Source organism: Lissotriton helveticus, chromosome 1_1 (assembly GCF_964261635.1).
Source record: "Lissotriton helveticus chromosome 1_1, aLisHel1.1, whole genome shotgun sequence".
Lineage (NCBI taxonomy): Eukaryota > Metazoa > Chordata > Amphibia > Caudata > Salamandridae > Lissotriton > Lissotriton helveticus.
Window position 1 is genome coordinate 1,612,427,421 of NC_136057.1, and position 21,809 is coordinate 1,612,449,229.

Below are 21,809 nucleotides of genomic sequence, written 5' to 3' on the forward strand. Positions count from 1 at the left end.
ACAACTTAGTCTCCTGACGGGATGCTACTAAATCCATTCTGATACTCTTACTCTCCTCATGGACTGCTCCTATTTCTCTTTGAATACTCTCTAGAATAGCCCCCAAGGACTTCAAATCCAAACCTTCAGCCATACTGCCCGGGTGAAGAAATACTCGTGGGCACTTCAATCTGTCAGAAGGCTCCAACTCTTCACAGGGGCAGTATCGAAGCTAGTCCCGGTCGCCCACCTACCAGTGTCTCCGCTGCAAGAGCAAAGTACACCAGAAGGAGGGAAAGGGGAAGTGGAAGAGAAAGAAGAGACACCTTGTCTTTGTTGCCACCTGCACTGCCTGTTGGACTGCGGCTGACTTCTGCTGACTGTCCAAAGGAGTACCTAATGCACAGAGGGAAGAGATAAACAACTACCCACCTATTCTTACTGGACTCTATGGAAAATAAAGAACTGTTCCTACCAGTGGGCTTCAAGGCAATTGCAACTCTTCATTTATGGAGATAGTTCAGCAGGAACCTTCTTTCTAAGGTTTAAAGAGTACTAACATTACTATCTGATTCTATATAATGTCATACTAGTTATAACTAAAGGGAATTCTAATTACCTGAAAAGGTTTCTGCTTGAAAGTGAAAATGGGGGTTCTGTTAGAAGTATCACGAAATTGTATCAGACTTGTAAGCAGTCTCTGTAGTTCTTTATCCTCTCGAAGCGCGCAAAAAGGAAGAAGGTAGGTACAGGGGGGAAGGAAAGGATAGGAGAAGCGCAAGAGGAAGGAAGGGTAATACAACGCTGCAATGTTCCTGGAAATACACAATCTTACTGTCTGCCTTCCTGTGGTCTTTACTTCTGAAGTTCCTCCACAGACAGTCTCGAACGAAGAACAACTGTAAGCTGCAACTGTGACTTCGACTCCTTCGTCGACTTAAACCCCTGAAGGTAACTCTGGTGAACGGACGGCTCTCCGTTCTGAACCCTGGAACTAAATACCAAGAAATTGAGAGCCGCAACTCCCGTCAGGAAAACTAGACGCGGAGCAACGGTTTTCGGCTGTGGCTTCTCGAAAATCCGTTGTTGAAGTGCGCAGTTTCAAACTCGCGCTACCTCCAAATACACTAGACCGCAAAAGCGCTTTAGCACCACAAACGGCCGCAGCGGCGGCCATCTTAAGAGAAGGGCTTAGATTACTCTAATAGAAATAAGGGCAAGCTATCTAATATATTTACAGATAAGAATGAATGAGTAAGTACCAGAGGAGTTAGGGTTGCAGATAACTGGCAATATTTACAAACAGACCGAAGGTCATTTTACAGAGGGCAAGGATACCAAACATTTACCCGATTGGGTTTTAGGATGGCTCGAGCACTATACCGCTGCTATGAAGAACATACAGTAGCGATTCTGTGAGACCTGACAGAGGCCGTCGATGGTGTCTTCGTCGACGAGTCCTTCGTCGACGAGGTCGTCGGAGGTTTCTTGGTCGACGCGTCCTTCGTCGATGAGAGCGTCGTTGATGTCTTCGTCGACGAGACCTTCGTCGACGACGATGATGGTTTCGTCGATGGGATTGTCGTCGACGGGCCGGAAGTCTTGGTAGAAGGGGCCGTCGTCGACGGAGACGTCGACGACGGGACAGTCGGTAGCTTCGTTTTCGTCATCGAAGACTTCACAGATGATGACAAAATCTTTATAGACATCAGAGGTGAGGTAATAGCTGAAGTGGTGACCGTAGAAGAAGTTGTAGAAGTAGAAGTCAAAGTAGTAGTATGAGCAGACACCAGAGAAACAGTTTTAGCCTGGGCTGTACTCACAGTTGTCGTCCGAGGAGAAGATGCACTCTTTGAGGGTTCTGAGGCTCTCTGAGAGGATTTAAGTTTTTTCTTTCTCTCAGGAGAAGAGCTTTCCCTGGATCTGGCTCTCTTGCTGGAGGTAGAGGCCTTGTCCTCATCATCAGTGGAAGGAGATTTCAACCACAAAAGAACCCTTGCCTCCCTATCCCTGAGTGTTTTTGGAGGGAAGGTACGGCAAATTCTACAGTCCTTCACAACATGTGAGGGGTGCAGACAATAAATGCAGTCAGAGTGCTGGTCATCCACATGGACCCTCTTCTTATAGCAGGTTCCACAAGCCTTGAAAAGAGCCTTCTTTTCAGACATTTTTGAGGAAAAAAGCCAAAAAAGCCAAAAAACTGAGTAGGCACTCAGGGAGACTCCCTTACACACGAAGTGCGGTGAAAATCTGAGGAGAACTGCCTGGGCTGGGAAGGTTCTAGAGGGTGAGGACAGTTGATTGGCTGAGGCTACTATTTCAGGTCTTTTTACATAATGATGTAGATAGGCTGCTAAGTTTGAGGCCTAGTTAGGCCTTTAGGCTTTTCCAGCCTACTACAAGAAATTTTTAGGCACTGCTATTGTATATATTTTTACCGTGGGACTCCCGCCTCGACGACGGGGAATGATTCAGGCATGTGAATCTATGAAAGATACCCCGATACTGGATAACCATGGGTTGCAGCCTTCACACGCCATGTTGAACCTGTACTCCGGTCATTACTGTAGACAGGAAATATTGTACTAGCCGCCTGGCATGTCCGGCTTGCAAAAGTTTTGCCAACAGCCCCCACTTCAACATGGATTTAACGGCGTAATCACTGGCGCCATGGAACACAAAACAAAACCCCAACCTCTGCAGCACTGTTGCGGGAGAGGACAACAACAACAGGAAGAATGCGAGGGAAGACAGAATGAGGGTGACAAGGAGAGAACGCTAGTCTGCCTGAATACCCCTGTCCTCCCCGTGACCCTCTGTGCCTGCCTCTGTGTAGATAACAACTAATGGTAGGTAGGCAGAGGAGGAGGAGATGAGGGGATGGAGGGGGGGTGGTGTTCTGGAAACACAGAAGATACAAAAAAAGTCCTCACCCTGTAATGAAAGAAGATAGTAACACACTGCCAGTAAACGATCCAATCCCGGTGGGCAAGGCCAAAGGAGACAAGGCGGCAACAAGGAGGGACTCAGAAGCCTCCTTTACATTCAGAAGCCTGCGTTTAGCCTAAGCTATGACGCAAAACAATGGGAAGAGGGAGCAGGGCTTCAAGTCCCCTTCCTCAACCGTATTGATTTCAAGAAGCTCTCGGATGCCAAGAGCAGTGCATGCGCGCTGCAGTCGCCAGCCGAACCTAAAAATGCCAGCCGAGACCTAAAAATGTGACTTGTTAGGTCTCGGCTGGCGATAGCAGTGCACATGCGCTGCTCTTGGCATCCGAGAGCTTCTTGAAATCAAGTCCTCACCCTGTAATGAAAGGAGATAGTAACATGCTGCCAGTAAAAGATCCAATACCGGTGGGTAGGGCCAAAAGGAGGCAAGGCGGCAACAAGGAGGGACTATGAAGCCTCCTTTCCAATGAGAAGCCCGCGTTTAGCCTGAGCTACAACGCGAGCCAATGGGAAGAGGGGGCGGGGCTTCAAGTCCCCTTCCTCGACCGTATTGGTTTCAAGAAGCTCTCGGATGCCGAGAGAAGCGCATGCGCGCTGCTATCGCCAGCCGAAACCTAAAACTAATCACCAATAGCCATTGATGCCGTTTGAGAGGTCTCGGCAGGAGCGGCTGACTCTCCTCATCGGGGCTGGGCCACCACATCATGAGGCCCACGACCTGCATAATCGGTGGCCGATGGTCCCAGTCACAGTGTGCCAAGCAGGAGCTGTAGCATGCTACGCTGGCCCTACGGGACGATTGCCGCAATCCAGGTGAGTGCTATGGCATCGGGGAAGTAGAGGAGCGTAGTCCTGAGCCCCGGAGGCCCTTCTGAGCAAGCGGGCCTCCACGAAGCCTGCGCATAGAGTGCCAGCGCTTGCGGAGAGCAAAGCAGAAAGGAGACCTGGAGTCTCTGCAGAGGCGCCTCTGATGTGATCCAGCTCTCCCGCTACTGCAACATCAACTCCAGGCCCAACTGGGAGCTCAGAGGTAAGCATGGGCGGATCTAGCGGATCTCGCGTACGCGAATTTGCGGATTTACGGATTCGCAATCCGCGAAGATACGCGAACTCTCGCGGATTTGCGGATTTTCCCGTTTTTTGTGTTGGCGCGCGTTCGCGCCGATTTTGGGACAATTTTGCAATTGCGAACTTACTTTTCGGCTCGCAACGGCCGCGACTATGTTGTTTCTACGTCTGGTTTATCATCACATGTTCACAGCACCCTCTGTTTCACCACTGCCACCCTCTGGGACACACATGCCACCCTCTGGTACATCCTCACTGCCACCCATTAGGTTTGTTTATCACTGTAGTTTATGGGGGGTGAAAAAAGCAAGCACACCTCCCCTACTTCAACTGCCATGAATTAATTTGGGGTTGATTAATGTGTCAGTTATTTAGAAAGTTCCAGTCTGGCTGGCACCTGCTTCCTTCCTTATCTGTAATTTGCTTTCTGTTGCAGTGAATTTTTTTTTCACAGGACCTTTATGGTCTACTTGTAGCTATTCTATTAGCCTGCTGTTTGGGTCATAGCAGGGTCATAGAATAGTTGCAAACTCTGGAGGGGCCCCTCAGGAAGCACTACAGTGAATGTTACAAATGTTAAGTTTGAACTTTTGCACCTGCTCATTGCTTTCAGTTTAGCAAAAATCGTTTTTTCTGCAATTTCGCGCGTTTTTTGGGGCGCGAATCCGTGCGAGATCGATTTCGGAAGCCGCGAATGCTTGCGAATACACGAATTTTTTTTTGCGACGTGTATGTTCGCGTGATTTTGTGCGTGTTCGCGAGGCGCTTGTAGCTATACGTTTGCCAAGTTACCCTAGCGGTCGTACACGGGCGCGGCCATCTTGTTTGCGTGACGTAATTCCGTTTCCGGCCGCTATGTGTAATCTCGCAAAGTGTGCTGCTCGCTAGTACAATTTCGCGCGTGCTCGCGAGGAAAATCTCGCGCGAACTTACCCACGCGGTCGGGAACGGGCGCGGCCATCTTGTTTCTCATTCATTGCTATGGTTCTGGGCATGCTTTCTGTATCCTCTCTGAATCTCTGCCATCCTTTGCTTGTTTGAAGTTTATTTGATCTATTTTACTTATTAATCTATCCCTCTATTTTTCTAGCTCTATATTTTTGTGTTTTCTGCTGCTTTTAGTTACTTTTAAACTACTTTTTTAAACTCTTTTCTTTTCTTCTTCACTATTCTATTTCTTCTTTATCATTTAACTTTATTTCTGCCCAGACCATGGTAAAGGGAGCCGGGAAGCACCCTGAGAAGGGGAAGGGTCCCGCACCCCGTGACCGGCTCCCGTGCGGGCGTTTGAGGGGGGAGCAAGTGGTGCCACGGGAGATCTTTAGCGCGGAGGAGGTGGCCACACTCATCTTCCACGTCCAGCGCCGCCTCCCCAAGACGATCCTGGGAGGCGGCAAGATCGCAACCGGCTATGGCATCCGGGAGCGCCGGAAGCGGTGGGAGAAGGTGTGCCGGGCCATGTTTAAGCTCTCTGGGGTCCGGCGCACATATAACCAGGCCACCCACCGCTGGACAGATGTCATGGACCGGGAGCGGGACTTGCTGGACGCGCTCGGCGTAGAGGTCCCCGGGCTTGGTGAGTAGTAGTAGCTATTCATCACTACTCTGTTTTATCCGGCTCTGTCATTTGCAAATCTTTGTTCTTTACCAAGAGCAATAATGCTGCCGATTACATTGTAGGTAAATTATATTTCAAAATCTTCTATGCATTTCAGGTGCACTGCTCTCCTTCTCAGTAGCCTTGCTTGCTACTATGCTTATTTGTTTCGTATTTTGTGTTCATTTCATTGGCCTGAGAAATTATGTATGAGTGTAGTGTAAAGATAAGAACTGCGTAATGCTAGACACTAAGGGTCATATTTTCAATTACCGGCGCATCCCTGCAAAGTAGCAGGGGTGCGGCAGTAATTGTGTGCCATGCCACCACCACCCATTGGCCCAAAATGTCACAGAAGCCTTACGCATCTGTGCCGTAAAGGCGGCGCATTGCTGGAGTTGCGTGCCAACGATGGCGCAGCTCCAGCAATGCTCTGGGGTACCCTATCTCCCCAATGCTGCATCAAGCCGTACGTCGGCTTCAAGCGCGCAGGGTTTGAGTCATGCATCATTGTCCTAAAAGTGACTGATTGACATCTTGTAGATTTCCCTCAGCCACTTTTAGGATTCGTTCCTGCGCAGGTACGCCCTCCCTTGCGCCGGAACGCCCCCTGATGGCGCAGGGCTTTACAACGTGATGCATATATACGCCGCACCAACACCATGGCGAGTCTTTTGTTCTGCCGCTGCGTCACAAAAGTCATGCAACAATGGAGGAAAATGAGCCGCAAGGGACTTCTAAATCAGCCCCAACAGACTGAAGTCCAGTCCTTCCTTTAGACACATGGCTATAAGAAGAAATAGTGGCAGTGGTCGGTGGATTGATAGTTTGAGTATTCACTGATCTGCAAGCAGGATGGACTTTGTCTGTCACTTCGCGTGCTGCGGACTGCTGCCTGCCAGGCCTAGCAAACCTCTTTAGTAGTCTGTTTATTGAGTTACATAGGAACTTTCTAAGTCAACGGTTCGCAAATCAGGCAATACGAATAACGTAGTATACCACATGAGATAGATCCCGTGGAATAGTTGTCTATCTATTTGCTATTTCTCCAAAATATTTTGTTATTGTTCTTTTGAAATGTTTGATTTAGTTGACAAATCTCATCCATGTTTTCTGGTCTTTCTTTCTTTCATGTTGTACATCAGCTCCCCCCAAGGGCAAGAGGACACAGGAGGAGGGTGCTGTTCAGGAGGATGCAGGCCAGGATCGGGCAGGCGAGGGCTCCTTTGCTGGCCCCAGTAAGTTTAAATTTTAATAAAGAGTACCTATTTTTTCCTAGCGTTCCTCATTCGATTTTTTCTAAATCGTCTTTGATCTTCTTGTAGACTGGATATAAATTCTTATCCTGCCTCGAATATGACTCCATGTGGTATTACTAGATTATTCTTATTAGTCTGTCTGTGTAGCTAACTAAGATTGGACATTTGGCAATTCCATTGTACTCCCATTCTATTCAGCAATAGCTCTATGCACTGTCTCCTTACTGACTAGATAGTGTGGCAGAGTCATTTAGCTCCCGAAGTCACCGATGATTGATCCCCAATGATCTCTAGATTATCGTACGCAGGACAAGAGTACGGAGTCACAGTCAAGAAGTGTCAGAGGCACTCATGCTTGCAAAAATTCCAAAACCTTTAGCTCATCCACTCTAGTCTGGAGGACCAAAAACCACAGAGTCTATTTAAGTTTAAAAGCTTTATTAAAAGTAAACACATTTATTAAAATCTACTTTGTCATAAAACTATTTAACTGAAAACGGAAAAGTGCTTAGTGCTGACGATTAATTGGACACATTTCTTGTGGTCGAGCCGAGCTCTCACCTGGTTTGAACTTGATCCTGGTCGTGTTCTTAGGAGTCAAGCTTCTGTCTGTTAGGAGAAAAAGTGGTGCGTGTTAAAAATAAAAAGCAAGCATTCATCAGTTGTGCATAAAAGTGCAGCAAGACAACAGCCTTCCCTGGAAAAAGGGACATTTTTACTTTAGAGTAGACAGTCACAAATTATTACATTGTATTCTGTTTTTTTAACATTTCTTTATTACTCCTAGACCAAATATTATATAGTAGTGAGTGGTGTATTCTAACATTCTTAAATGTACTTTGTAGGTGGAACATCTGGTGACGGGGCCAGCGCGGAGGTGGCGGTGTTGGGCGAGGACTCGGAGGACTCTGGGGAGGAGGCGGTGCAAGAGCCGGCGGACGGTCCTGTGGGGGTTCGCACGGTGGTGGCGGGAACAGGTAAGCTATATATTCCTTACTTATTGAGATTGAAGACTGCATAGTGTGCTTTCTGCACGGGTGTATTACAAATCAACCAGGTAGTAGCCTCCTCGAAATGTACTTCGACTTAGCTGTGAAGTTTTTGGTGAGAAGAATCCCAATAAGTTCTTAGATGAACGTGATGGATGGGATGAACGAAAAGCGAAAGAAGGGTGTAAGTAAGTGGGACGCGAAATTTTATGATGGCTGGCAAAGAAGAACGATATGTGTTTGCTTGGCCCCCGAGGTGGCTGGGAAGGAAAGAATATGGTATGGTGCATGGCTGGGTCAATGATGAAGCAAGGATGGGTGGAAGGACAGCAGCCTGGGTGGGTGAAACAGAAACTGTATGTGTGCGTATACTTTGAATGAATGGATGCCTGGAGCATGGTATTCTCTGACTCTTAGATAGCACATGTGTATCTAGAGAGAGTAGATGGTCGCTGGATGAACTAAGTGTTACCTTGAAGAGCATGTACCACCGCACCCGCACGTCCGTTCCAGTGTAGGGAAGGCAAGGAAAAGAAATTGTAAATGTGTCCAATACTACCATGAATAGTAGCAGTACTTTGTATTGCAACTGCAAGCACAGCATATATCTGGTTATTACGGTGGACACTCCGTACCTCTCTTAATAACTTTAGTTTAGTTGTAGTACGTCATTCATGTGTGGGTGTATCACTGTTCACTCAATATTAAGCAAAGCACCTAAAGTCATCCCATATGTCATCAAATACGTCCCATGTGAAGTGATAGATAATCAAATTATTTAGCTTCATTTTCCTTTTCTAGTACTCATTTGCACTGTAGGGTGTAAGGTAAATTAATTAAGCAGTAGCCCTTGTAACAGAGTATTCTCAGTGCCACCCGTAATAGAAAAGTAATAGCTTCACCACCTGCATGTACTGGACCGGTACAGTAACGCAAGTCTGTCTCACTCATCATGGTGTGCAACTGTTTTTCTCGGGTGCAAGTTCACTGTGCTGCCATTCTGCCGGCTTGCATAAGATAACGTACCAATTTTCCTAAACAAGAGAGAAGAAGAAGAATAAGACTGGTGTACTGTCATAGTCGACTGTAATGGAAGTCCATAGTGGTCGTAGAATTTGTTCATTAAACTACCACTAATGTTAGAGCAAGGATGCAGAAGTGGGAGATTACATAGATACTGTCCTCAATAGTTATGTACTGTGCTTTCAATTTGCTACTTGTACTGTGACCCAACTTTCGGCTCAATCACTTTGTGTTATTAATGCTAAGGAGCATTGGTTACAGACTATGTCTTTCTTTCTTCATATAGTTGCTCCTTCCAAATCGACATCACGGAGGGAGCAGGCTCGAATGGCCCGGCAACGGAGGCTGGATGCCACTGTCGCCGAATATCGGCGGCTGGTGGCCCTGGAGGAGGAGGAGGACACGCAGTCGACCGGTGCAACAACAACATCCTCGACTGGGACAGCTGCATCCTCCTCCGTGACCCCACGGGACGCCAGCATGCGCAGTGCTCCAGCGGGACCGAGCCGGGCTAACAAAGCCAACCGCCACCGCCAAGCAACAGAAAGACCAGCTGCCCCCCACAGGAGCTGCAAGGCACGCCAACGCCGCCTAGGAGTCCGAATGTCCTACCTGGAGCAGGAGGTCCAGAACTATAAGAACTTGGTGGAGGGCCTCCGCTTCGAGCTTGCCACCCTCCGCAAGGAGTATGATGCCCATGCCGCAAAATGCACCAGCACCCTCCAGTAGTGGAGTGTCCCTTGCCCTTTTTTTAGAGACTTTTGGGGGGTGGGATTTGGGAGTTGGGTTCTTTTTGGGACTTTTCAAAGACAATTGTTGGGGTTAGGGTGGGTCTTGAGGGAGATTATTTTGTTAGGGCTACATAAATATACATTTTTAAACTTTATCTGACCATACCTGTTTTTTACTGCTTTTCAGTCTGGTGGGTGGGGGACGGGGGTGTAACAGTAAGTTTGTTTTCCTGAACAGTCGTAGGACTTTAGTAGTACTACCGTCAATCTCTCGTCTAGTCCTAAATAATACTCCATTATACTACCTCCCACCAAACGCTTATCTTACCTGTAATTTGTGTTAGAAATTAGGGCTAGGCCCAGGGCTGGCTTCACGTGAAATGGGGATTAACGTTGGCAATCCTGGGCGGGTGAAATTTCCTCATTGCGGTGGTACTAGTGGTGTGACACAGTGGCAGTTGCATGCCTATGGAAAAAAAGAAAACGAAACCTGGTTTGTCCTTACTGTAGCATTACAACGGTTACGGTACGATCGAGAATATAGCAGGTGACAGTACACTAGAACAGTGCCATAATGTAGCCTAACAAATGGTAAAGTATTTGCTTGCAAGTATAACTAGTACTTGCGTTGAATTTATTTGACATTGGCTCCTACTACTAGAAGATATAGTACTGAAGCTGAGTAAGTCTAGAAGATATCCTCGTATTCCTTCACCAGCCTGTTGCTATGACCTTATCCTCCCCAGCAAGTGTGTGGAATTATTGATGTCATTTTAGTCAGACATCAAGCAAAACAACACAGCCCGGGGGAAGAGGGTTAGGGTTTGGAAAATGGATGGGAATGGGGGTTTCTTTTTGGGTAGGTTTTGTTGAGAGAAGAAAAAAAAAGCACAGCCTGGACAAACAATAATTGAAGATAAAGAAATCTTTGGGTACAAACTAAAGCTAAGCACATGCAGTCACACTCATAGAAGAAAACAATGGATACTGTATCTGTATTCTGTATGTTGTTGGAGTTGTCCTGTTGAATTTGGTAAGTAAGTTGCATGCAGCAAACAATTCCTCTTATTAGCGGCACTCCTCCATTCCAGCTGACGCTTCGTCCATCAATGTTGGTGACCACTGACAGAAGACACCCTGTCCACTGCCTGCCTGGCGGATGTTGACTGAAACCCGGCCTGTAATTATTGAACGGAAAACAGGAATTGCTATTACAATACCACTGATAAATAAATAAAAGGTATGCACGCTGTGTGGTGCAAAAAGTCACACTTTGATTTCCCTAATAGACAGTAGAATATTTTTGAAATTGCGTGCTCTGTCTGAGTCACCTTTTTAAGGATAAATAAGTATGGCCAAAATATTATAGCGGATCTTTCCCCTCAAGGTAGGTGTACTGTAAACTGTGTTTTAGAACAAAATTTGACCTTCCCAGCAATGCTCCCACCAAGACCCTTACTAAAGCCAGTCGCAAAAATGTAGAAGACCCCCAATCAGCTCTCCAAAAACGATGCCTAGCAGAAAAATGGAGACAAAACGTACTTTGAAAGTAACAGTAGGCCCAAATACAGACCGTGGATTGTATTCAAACCAATTGCAAGCAAGCAAAAGTATCCATAGCCAGCATCGCTCCAACAGTGCTCTAAAACCCCAGAACTGCGTTGCAATAGAACACCCCGAAACACATGCAATCCTGCTGCTAGGGCTAACCCTAACGAACCCTAACCTACAAAAAGTGCCAAAACTGGTGTTTCCTTATGGATTTTGTTCAAAACACTTCTATCCGGTATTAGACCTTCCCAGGAATGCCCCAGGCAAGACCCGCCAACCCACCCGCAAAAAACCACGCGACAACACCCCCAAACAGCGAAAAAGCTAAATCTCATACTTACAATATCTCTCGGCCTTCGGTCCAAACGCGCTGTGCAGTTACTACCAGCTAGGTCATCATCAATCATCATAACTCCTGTTTTCCACCACGGATTTCCTGAAAAGCAAATGCAATCAAGATTAGACTGTCGCAGCAGTGCTTCGACAGAGACCCCGGCCGCAACCCACCCACGAACAGCAGGAAGCCCCCCAAAACGCTACATTGAGCAAGATGTCAGAAGAAATAGCAAAAAAAAGGCTTTTCCTTAAGGATTTTGTCCAAAACACTTCTATCCGGCATTAGACCTTCCCAGGAATGCCCCAGGAATGCCCCAGCCAAGACCCGCCAACCCACCCGCAAAAAACCACGCGACAACACACCCAAACAGCAAAAAAGCTAAATCTCATACTTACAATATCTCTCGGCCTTCGGTCCAAACGCGCTGTGCAGCTAGGTCATCATCAATCATCATAACTTCTGTTTTCCACCACGGATTTCCTGAAAAGCAAATGCAATCAAGATTAGACTGTCGCAGCAGTGCTCCCAGACCCCAAAACTCACCCACAAACACCCGGAACCCCGCCAAAGAGCACCTCAAAGGCAAGCAAGTCAGCAAAAACGGCAAGAAATTTCCACCTCATATTTGGTCCAAAACACTTTTATCCATTATTAGAGCTTCACAGCAATGGGCCCAAATCCGTCAACTCACCCGCAAAGAAGTAGAACACCCCCACAAGTGCTGAGTCTTTCTTCATTGGGCGTAATCCAGCACTCTGCTTTGAGGGAAATCGCAGTCTGGAGGAGGAGGATAGAGGAGCATGTTCTTCAGAACTTGTGAACCTGAGGAATGTAGACTGCGGCACCTTCAAATCAATGAGCAAACAAGTGAAGACAGTTCTGCTGATGGTCTTGTTTTTGGGATTAGGTGATTAAAGTTTGAATTAAATTAACTGTGCAAAACAAAGAAAGAGAGACACACAGGAATAAAAGTGAATAAGGACGAAAAAGAAAGTTATTGATTCATTGTCTCATTTTCAGGGCTCGGTGTCAGGGAATAAGAAGAAGATTTCGTCATCATACTCTGCGAATTCAGGCAGGATGAGGTCAGTGCCATCGAACAGAGAACAAATCCCCTCATCTACGTTGCCGTCCTCCTCGTCTTCATGCGGCGTGCTTTCTCGTACTTTGTAATCTGGTGGTATGAGGTGCTGATTCATCTTGATCATTGTCAGCCGCTCCACATTTTGGGGCGAGAGGCGGCTCCGTTTGGGAGTTACAATGCCACCAGGAGCACTGAAAACACGTTCAGAAGACACACTTGCGAGTGGGCAAGACAAATAGTTTATAGCCAGGTTGGAGAGCTCTGGCCACAATTGTTTTTTCCCATGCCAATACTGCAATGGCTCATCATTAAGAAAGACCTCTGTTGAGTCATTCAGATAGTCCTGCACCATCGACTCAAGGTCATCAACGGTTCCTCCACTTTGCTTACTTTTTGCTGTGCCTGTGACATTTTTTCGAGAACCATACCCCATCAAACTTAGCCAATCCTCCTCCGCAGCCACTGTTAGTGTTGTCATTGTGTGTGGTGCAGATGATCCACTTGCCGGTGTCTTTAACGGCTGAGAGGTCACTTGTGCCCCAGCCACAGGTGCAGAAGTGGATTCTTGTGACTGGGGATGGCCTGCTGATGCTGATGCTGATGTACTGTCTTCTCCTTCAATAACCTGCCGTTCTTTTTCAAACCTCTTGGCTGACCAGGCTAACCAATGTTTGTACTTTTGAACATCTGCATCAGCAAAAGGAAAGAATGCTTCGCCTGCCAGCGCCTTTTTGTAGCGTGGATCCAGAATAGTAGCACAAATGTAATGCTGTTCTGACTTGATCTTTTGAAGACGTTCATCACCACGTAGGCGCTCTAATAATTTCTCAGACAAAATAAAATGGTCTTTTTTTTTTCCATCTTTTTCAAACTCAGAAGACACCGCCATCAGTTGGTGCTCCAGCATGCACAACAATGGGATAGCTTTTCCCAAATTACAGTCCTCCTGGCTGACTGCACGCGTGAAGAACTCAAAAGGACGAAGCATGTCTGTCAGGCTTTTAACTATGTCCCATTGCGCCGCACCCATCCGCATGTCCTCCTTCTGAGATGTACCCTCTGTGAAGAAATAGTGATCGAGTACCGTATACTGCTCATACAGACGCTCAAGCATGTAGAAGGTTGAGTTCCAACGTGTTGCCACCTCCTGGATGAGTGCTTTCACTGGTATTCGACTTTGAAGTAGCAGCCTCCTCAGATGCTTCCGGGCCTTAAAAGAATGGCTGAAATGGTTGCACATTTTGCGGCAGGTGGCCATTACCGCGAACGCTGCACTGTCTCTATCACTCAAGAATTTTTGAACTACCAGGTTGATACAGTGCGCCAAACACGGCACTCTAAAATAGCGACCCAGCGCCATGGCCTTAACTACATTGGCGCCATTATCCGTGGAAACATAACCAATCTGGCGTTTTTTTGGGGATAGCATTTTCAAGACCTTTTTGTCAAACTCGTCCAAAATGTTTTGGGATGTGTGACTTTTCTCCAAGCCAAACATGGCTAGTGTTGCATGTTTCCGAGCAGCTTTGAAAACTTTGTCCGGGTCAACACCTGCGTTTAGCTTTGCTTTAACACCTGAAAAAGAGACCCAGTGTGCAGTGATGCACATGTAATCAGAGCCTGCGCCACTGGTCCACATGTCTGTTGTCAGATGTATTGTGTGTAAACACAAATGACAGCCCGGGGGTCTAAAGGGAGTATATCGAGTGGTCCCTCTATTCACTATACTCCTATATAAGTGAGCAGGAATGATTCAATACTAGACCTTGCTTAGTGCCTCAGAATAAAAAATAGGACGTAGAAATGGAATTATAACCTCATGGCTCTATGATTCACCGCGACCGATTGAATGGACCCCTCCAGAGAGGTAGGATTCCCATCAATGTCTTATGTAGATCAAATTATTATCATCTGGTCATCCCAAGCTGGTTGGTATGTCTTCTGATCAATAAGACCGTACCTAACCACAAAAACTTGTTGGGGACAAGCCCTCAATCACTGTGACAACCACAAAGCCATGATCTAGATGGAAAAAGTGCAGTGCGAAAGAAAGGAGTGGTGTGAGTTAAAATAGGATAGAGAAACAATAAAAGAAATTTTAATCGGCATTGTACTCTCCCTTGTTAAAAACAAACAAGTGAAGCAGTTTGGACCAAATAACTGCTTTTCAAAAGGCCAACATGTTTCAGCCCAAAATGGACTAGTACCAAGGGCTTTCGTCAGGGCCACAGTTCTTAATCACTCGCTACTGTCTTGTAAAAGTGCAAAATAAAAGGATATCAACATGTGAACGTGGGATCAATGCTCCTCTGTATCAATTCGGCGTATCGTATATCCATAATATACAGGGAGTGTGCCTCACCTCTCCTGGAACCTAGCTCAGGGTAAGAAGGAGGTCCCGCTCTGTCCGTCGCGACCTCGTGGTGCTCATCTGAGCTCAGTGGGAGGCCGCTCGATATACTCCCTTTAGACCCCCGGGCTGTCTTTTGTGTTTAGATAGTTATTCAGGGGAATTTAGCCTGTAAGTTGGGTCTTTAAATATTTCCCCACGACCCTGTTCTCACCATTTGTTATTTAAGATGTATTGTGTGAACAGCACTCTTCTGCAAAGCTGCCCCAATCGCCTCCAGCACATCTTCATGTAGTGCTGGAACCGCAACTCTGGCAAAATAGAACCGGCTAGGAACCTTCCATTTAGGGCAGAGCGTTGCCACTAATTCTAGAAAACCTACCGCTTCTACAAAAGAAAAAGGGAGAAGGTCCACAGCTAGCATTTTAGCCAGCTTAGTGTTATACAGACGCGTCAGTGGGTGGTTGCGTTCATATGGCACGTCTGAAGTAAGCATTGTTCTAATGTTGCCCTGGACCAAGCATTTACGGGCTGATAATGACTTCGTTGACCCAATTTTGCTCGCTGGTGAACTTTTGTGCGTTGGTGTCTCACTCGCTCCAACACTCTTAGTGTGCCTCACATTGGGTGTGCTGCTGACAGGGGTACTGGGTGTAAGGGAAGTGTTTGACACGTCTTCTTCCTCCTCGTCATCATCAGATGCAACATCAACGTTTCCTTGAATTCGGCCTTTCTTGATCGCATCTAGGTGCGCAAACCATTGGACAGTGTGCTGTCTCCTAAGATGACCTCTCTGGCCTCCGGTACCATAGTTGGTACCTGGCTTACCACGACTAACTGCAAGCTTACAAAGGGTACAAATGGCAAACTTTGGATTTTTTTGACAAACAGTAAAGAAGTCCCAAACTGGGGACTTGAAGTGTCTGTGGGACCTGGAGGAGGCGGCGATACTGGTGGTGGTGGTCATGAAGCTAATGCCAGATGAAGTGGAGGATCTGGATTGCCCAACTTTTGTACGTTGTGCACTTTCAACGCCACTAATTAAGGTCGAGGTGGATGGAGGTCTCTTCTTGCCAGAAAGAAATATGGAAGCGGGACGAGTTGGTGTACTACTTAACTCCAATGATTGTGGTGTTTCCACTGCCTCCTCATCGACAACATCATCATCATCACGCTCAGCAGCTCTTCGGGCTAGGGTCAAAATGTCTGTTTGCTGCATGCCCGCTGGGGCTGCAGTGACCTTTATGATGACTGGGTCGTCGTTGGCAGAGTCTTCATCAGCAGCAGTATCCGCCACTTCTTGTTGAGCCTCATCACACTCCATAACTCTGAGACTTTGGACGAGCTTCCTTTTACGCTTAACTACCTTTGTCGGATCATGGTGTGCCTCACTCTCAGACGGCAGTGGTGCTGGTTCCCAAGTTTGATCCGTATCATCAGAAGGAGGTGTGCTTGAAGAAGATGTAGACACCACCCTTGATCTCTTCCTTGCTAGGGGTGTGGAAGACAATGAAGGATCATCAGGAGGAGTGGCTTCCTCAAATGATACCTCGCCTTGATTGTCGATTTCCTGATGTGCCCCTACTTCGGGAGGAACAACTATTGTGGGCACTTGTGACCCTCCATGCACCTCTGCTTGCGCATCTCCTTGCGCTGCCTCTCCTTCCACATGTACTTGGGCTTGTACTTGCACATGTGATTGTTGTTGCGGCTGTGGTTGTTCAACACTCGTCAGATGAGCTACAACAACCTGTGTTGATTGAGGGACATTGCTGCTGCTTTCTTGCGATGAGCCAACATCACTGGTCGATGGTGATTGAAGAACTATACTGGCTGCCTCTGCAGCACTCAAGGGCTTGGACTTAAGTTGGTGTGGTGGTGGTGGTGGCACTGAGCCCAATGGAGCGGGGGTGCTGCTGCCAGCTTGGTCCCCAGCAGATCCCGCTGCTGCTGCAGGCATACTTTTTTTTTACTCCCAAAAAAAGGGGCGGGTGGCACACCAGTCTCCTTGGTAACTTGCTTCTTCTGCTCCTTACTGGCACCTTTCTTGCTAGAGGAGCTACGGGTTACTTTTTTTGGGGCCATCTTCTTCAGAGCAGGTCAGAACAGCAGGCAGCAGTTGCACGAGTTGCAGAGTTGTCTGTGTCCAGACGTGACGTCGCGTGACGTTATGCTGCACACACACACCGCTGCAGGACTTCTTCCTGGCACTGGTGGTTCTCTTGAGTCTTGTGCACCTAAAAGCAATAGAAGACAGAGGAACATCAGTTCAGTTATACACACCAAAACATCGACAAAACACCGACAAAACACAGAAAAATGAGCACAATCCCATGCCATCCATGATGTTTATATTGAAGACACCCCACAGAAAGACTAGGGCCATGCAAGTATGCAACACTCACTACCCCTGGGCATAATGGATGAAAAGTAGGCAAAATAAGTGCAGGCCTCAGACACTGCCTCTCTTCAAAATGGCCCCTTACACCCCAAGCACATGTTGCCTGTACCAGCCAGGACTCAAGATGGCCACCACCACCACCCACATGGCCACAGTCCACATCAACAGTACACCCCCAAAAAACAGAAAACCAGCCAGAAATCACCACAATCCAATGCTATCCATGATGTTTACATTAAAGAGAGTGAGACCACACTACAGGCACACTCAGTCCATGCACCACTACCCCTTGGCAAAAGGCCCCACCAGCAGCCCCAAAAAAACGACAAAAAACAATAAAATCAGCACAATCCCAGCCCATCCATGGCCTCAATGGTGTTTAAATTCAAGAAGACACCCCTCAGAAACACTAGGCCCATGCAACACTCACTACCCCTGGGCATAATGGATGAAAAGTAGGCAAAATAAGTGCAGGCCTCAGACACTGCCTCTCTTCAAAATGGCCCCTTACACCCCAAGCACATGTTGCCTGTACCAGCCAGGACTCAAGATGGCCACCACCACCACCCACATGGCCACAGTCCACATCAACAGTACACCCCCAAAAAACAGAAAACCAGCCAGAAATCACCACAATCCAATGCCATCCATGATGTTTACATTAAAGAGAGTGAGACCACACTACAGGCACACTCAGTCCATGCACCACTACCCCTTGGCAAAAGGCCCCACCAGCAGCCCCAAAAAAACGACAAAAAACAATAAAATCAGCACAATCCCAGCCCATCCATGGCCTCAATGGTGTTTAAATTCAAGAAGACACCCCTCAGAAACACTAGGCCCATGCAACACTCACTACCCCTGGGCATAATGGATGAAAAGTAGGCAAAATAAGTGCAGGCCTCAGACACTGCCTCTCTTCAAAATGGCCCCTTACACCCCAAGCACATGTTGCCTGTACCAGCCAGGACTCAAGATGGCCACCACCACCACCCACATGGCCACAGTCCACATCAACAGTACACCCCCAAAAAACAGAAAACAAGCCAGAAATCACCACAATCCAATACCATCCATGATGTTTACATTAAAGAGAGTGAGACCACACTACAGGCACACTCAGTCCATGCACCACTACCCCTTGGCAAAAGGCCCCACCAGCAGCCCCAAAAAAACGACAAAAAACAATAAAATCAGCACAATCCCAGCCCATCCATGGCCTCAATGGTGTTTAAATTCAACAAAACAGTTGTATCATGCACCCCTAACCAACCCTGGTCCTACTGGATACTGTGGCTACCAACAATATAATTTATTTAATGTTCTGAAAAAGTTCCAAAATTGTACTTGCAGCAACTGTAATGCCCCAAACAAACTTACTTGTGAAAGTTGATTTCTAATCCAAAAGTGATCCAAAGACAGTCAAAAAGGCCTCAAATCCAAATATCCAGCAGCACCCACAAAAAGTAAACCTTCCAGCTCCAGATCCAAATGAAAGTGACCAGGAGATGGACAAAGCACTGGGAGGAGCCTGCTGGACAGGAACAGGAAGTTGGAGACTGTGGGGCACTTCCTTCCTCCCCCCCCAAAAAATGGACTCCTTGCAAAAAAAAGGCCATGCAAATGTCAACCTGAGGAGTGATTCTGATAAAAATCATAATTTTCTGAAGGTTTATCCTGTTTGCTGGTGATTTTCTTGTGCAGAATTGCAAAATCTCTATTTCGCGAGTGCGAGATTGTTCCTTTCCGCCGCAACTACGTGTTCGCAATTGCGAACTCTCGCGAGGTATGCTGTGCAAGGTGGCAAGCCGCGATTACGTATTCGCGGGCGCCAAACTCCCGCGGGATCATGCAGCAAGATCCAAAATGGCGCGGCACTCGCTAAATATGATCGAGAAAAACAACTCGGCAAACGCTTAATGACGGAAAGTGAACGCCGTGCACCACGCCGCGTGCCGCAACCAAGCAAAAAATCCGCCGCGAGCGGATTCACGGATTTTCGACAAATTCGCGAGAGTTCGCGGATTGCGAATTTGCCGAAAATCCGAAAAATCCGCGATCGGAGCGGATTTTACGCCCATGCTTACTCAGAGGCAACTAGACTCTTAGGGGCGGCCCAGAGGCACGACTGGGGTCTAGGGCTCGGTGACCCCTCTGCAGTCCTGCACAAGGGACACCTGTAACTCAGTCCAACCAGTTGTGGCCCTGATCAACGTTCGGAGTCAGCACGCGAGCCACTGGGGTCCCACATCTGGGCCATCCACTACAGTGACCCACCCCTGCAACAACTCTCATTGACCACAGACTCACCTCCCCGACTCCAACACAGCATGGCCCGTTGTCACCTGTTGACTCAGCGAGCCTCCAGGTAATACCCGCCCCCTCAGAGGCCCTCCATAGGAGGGCTGAGCTGTTGGACTGGCCTTTGGCCCATTGTGATGAGGGCTCTCCATTGACTCCCACTATCAGCCACGAAACACGGGTGCACCTACTGACAGGACATTGGGCCTCAGTGCTCCATCGGTTCCCTGGAAGGAACACTGGTGCCCAAGGGAGCGCTGTGATGCCTGATCAAAAGCACAGCCCCTGACTCCAGCAGCCCTTTCTTACAAGTGGGTCACCCTCGGGTGGGAGACCCATACACACAGACCAGTAATTCCCCCTCAGCATACTGAGAGGGCACATCACGGAGGGAAGGTTTTCAGGGGCCTGCGGGGGTGTCAGACCTACCAAGACCCAGACCAGACAAATCCATTCTGTCTGTGCTCTGGGAATCAGGAACTGCTGGGTAAACCAAGAAAATCTAGTTCGGAACCGCTGTTGGAGTTCAGCAGTTCGCATACGGAATCTCAAGATGGCCGCCGACCTGGGAGACGAGTTGGCGGTCTAGTGGTTACCTCCAGGTGCGTAAAGCTAGGTGAAGCACGCGTGCAAATACTAATGCGCACTTCACCAGAGTTTTCTGACAGTTCGTAGTATAGAGTTCCTGTCACCTTTCCGATATTTTGGGCCATTTGCGTTGCGTTTTCTCTAATTATTTTGGGCCCGTTCCCTAGTCGGACACCTCCTTATTTCCTCATTCCCCTCCCTTCTCCACAGTTAGCGATAATTTAGGTTGGTGAGAAAAGGTACCAAGAGTCACCTTACCGCGTTCCAGTCCTTGAATTCAGCCGGGAGCTCGAGTGGACACTTCAGCATAAACACAGCGTCTTCAAAAAGAAGAAAAAGCACAGATAAGTGAAACCTGTAGCTGGGTTAATGATACGAGTGTGGGTGTGCAGGTGAGGAGAAATACAAGAGATATAACAGTACTGTTCTAAGAGATTGGTAATGAAGAAATATAGAGAATTAGGAATGTACTTACCTTAGTGGTAGTCCTAAGAAATTCTGGAAGACCTGAGAGACAAAACAAGAGCAATCAATCCAAAGCCAAGAGAGACACATACACTCTAGGATAATAAATGAAAAGACTACAGACAAAAAACTACTAGAACAGCGTGTTCACTAGAGAAGGTAAGAGTAGACATAGAAAGGTTAATACGTAGTATAAAGATAACACAAGGAAGGCAAGAAGTAATACAAAATATATATATATTTGCAGATAAAACTTCTGGAGCAAAAGAGTAGAAAACAAAAGAAGATAAAAGAACGAAGAGTAGCACTAGACTCTGGAATGTTAGGTAAGAACAAGATATAATAGATTTAGGTATTTGGAGCAATAGGAAGGGTGTTAAATCTTTTTCTCCCTTAATGCATTAGAACTTCTAAGATCCGTCAAAACTACAGACGAGACCAAAGAAGTAGAAAAGAACAGATCCAGAGCAGTCTCTTCAATTGTTTATTATTTTATCCATTCCCCCTTCCCCCTTTGTTGTCCTTGAGGGTCAAGTTCAAAACAACTGGCTCTGGGTATCCTAGAGGTGGAGTTGGGAAAAGAGCAGCTACCTATTCCTGTGCAAGTCGTGGTAAGAATTCACTCATAGCCGTTGACAGGGGGGGGGGCCAAAAGGAACCTGTTCTCCCATCACCGCACTGAGAACTGTGGTCAGCTGGGGATGTCTCTTGTGGCCCAGCAGGCTGGAGTCTCCACCCCACAATCAGTGTCCAGCCGCCATCCCCTCGGCCTTGGACGTCGCAGTGGAGGCCTCTCTCCTGGGTCCGGGACGAGATCCCACAGGTGTTGCATGATGGTGCACCACCGGTGCACACCCCTTCCCAGAGTACTGTGGACACAAGTCAGGACTTGGCTGGGGTGCTGTGGGCCCTGGTAGTCACCAGCAAGGAGAAGACAAACCCAACCCTTGGTCCTCGGGTTAAACCCAAAAGTCACCATTGAGTTAGCCATTACAATAGGGCAGCTCGCTCCCCCCTTGCAATGCCCACATTGCGAGAGCAGCACCTGGTGGGGTCAGCAGAGGCGACTTGTGGAACCAGGGAGTCCTCAGCACCTGTAACCTCTGCACCTCGGTAGTCGAGGGAGGTGCCTCCAGA

General features: G+C 47.5%; 1 long non-coding RNA gene across 3 annotated transcripts in view; it reads right to left on the reverse strand.

The window, feature by feature from the left end:
• Positions 1-21,809, reverse strand: part of LOC144773686 (uncharacterized) — a 1,071,276-nt gene that overhangs the window by 765,952 nt on the left and 283,515 nt on the right. For all 3 annotated transcript variants that reach the window (XR_013600051.1, XR_013600052.1, XR_013600053.1), the window contains exons 4-5: positions 20,683-20,714; positions 20,466-20,527 (exon numbers count right to left, since the gene is read on the reverse strand). This is a non-coding gene — a long non-coding RNA (uncharacterized LOC144773686). The remainder of the gene's footprint in view (positions 1-20,465; positions 20,528-20,682; positions 20,715-21,809) is intronic.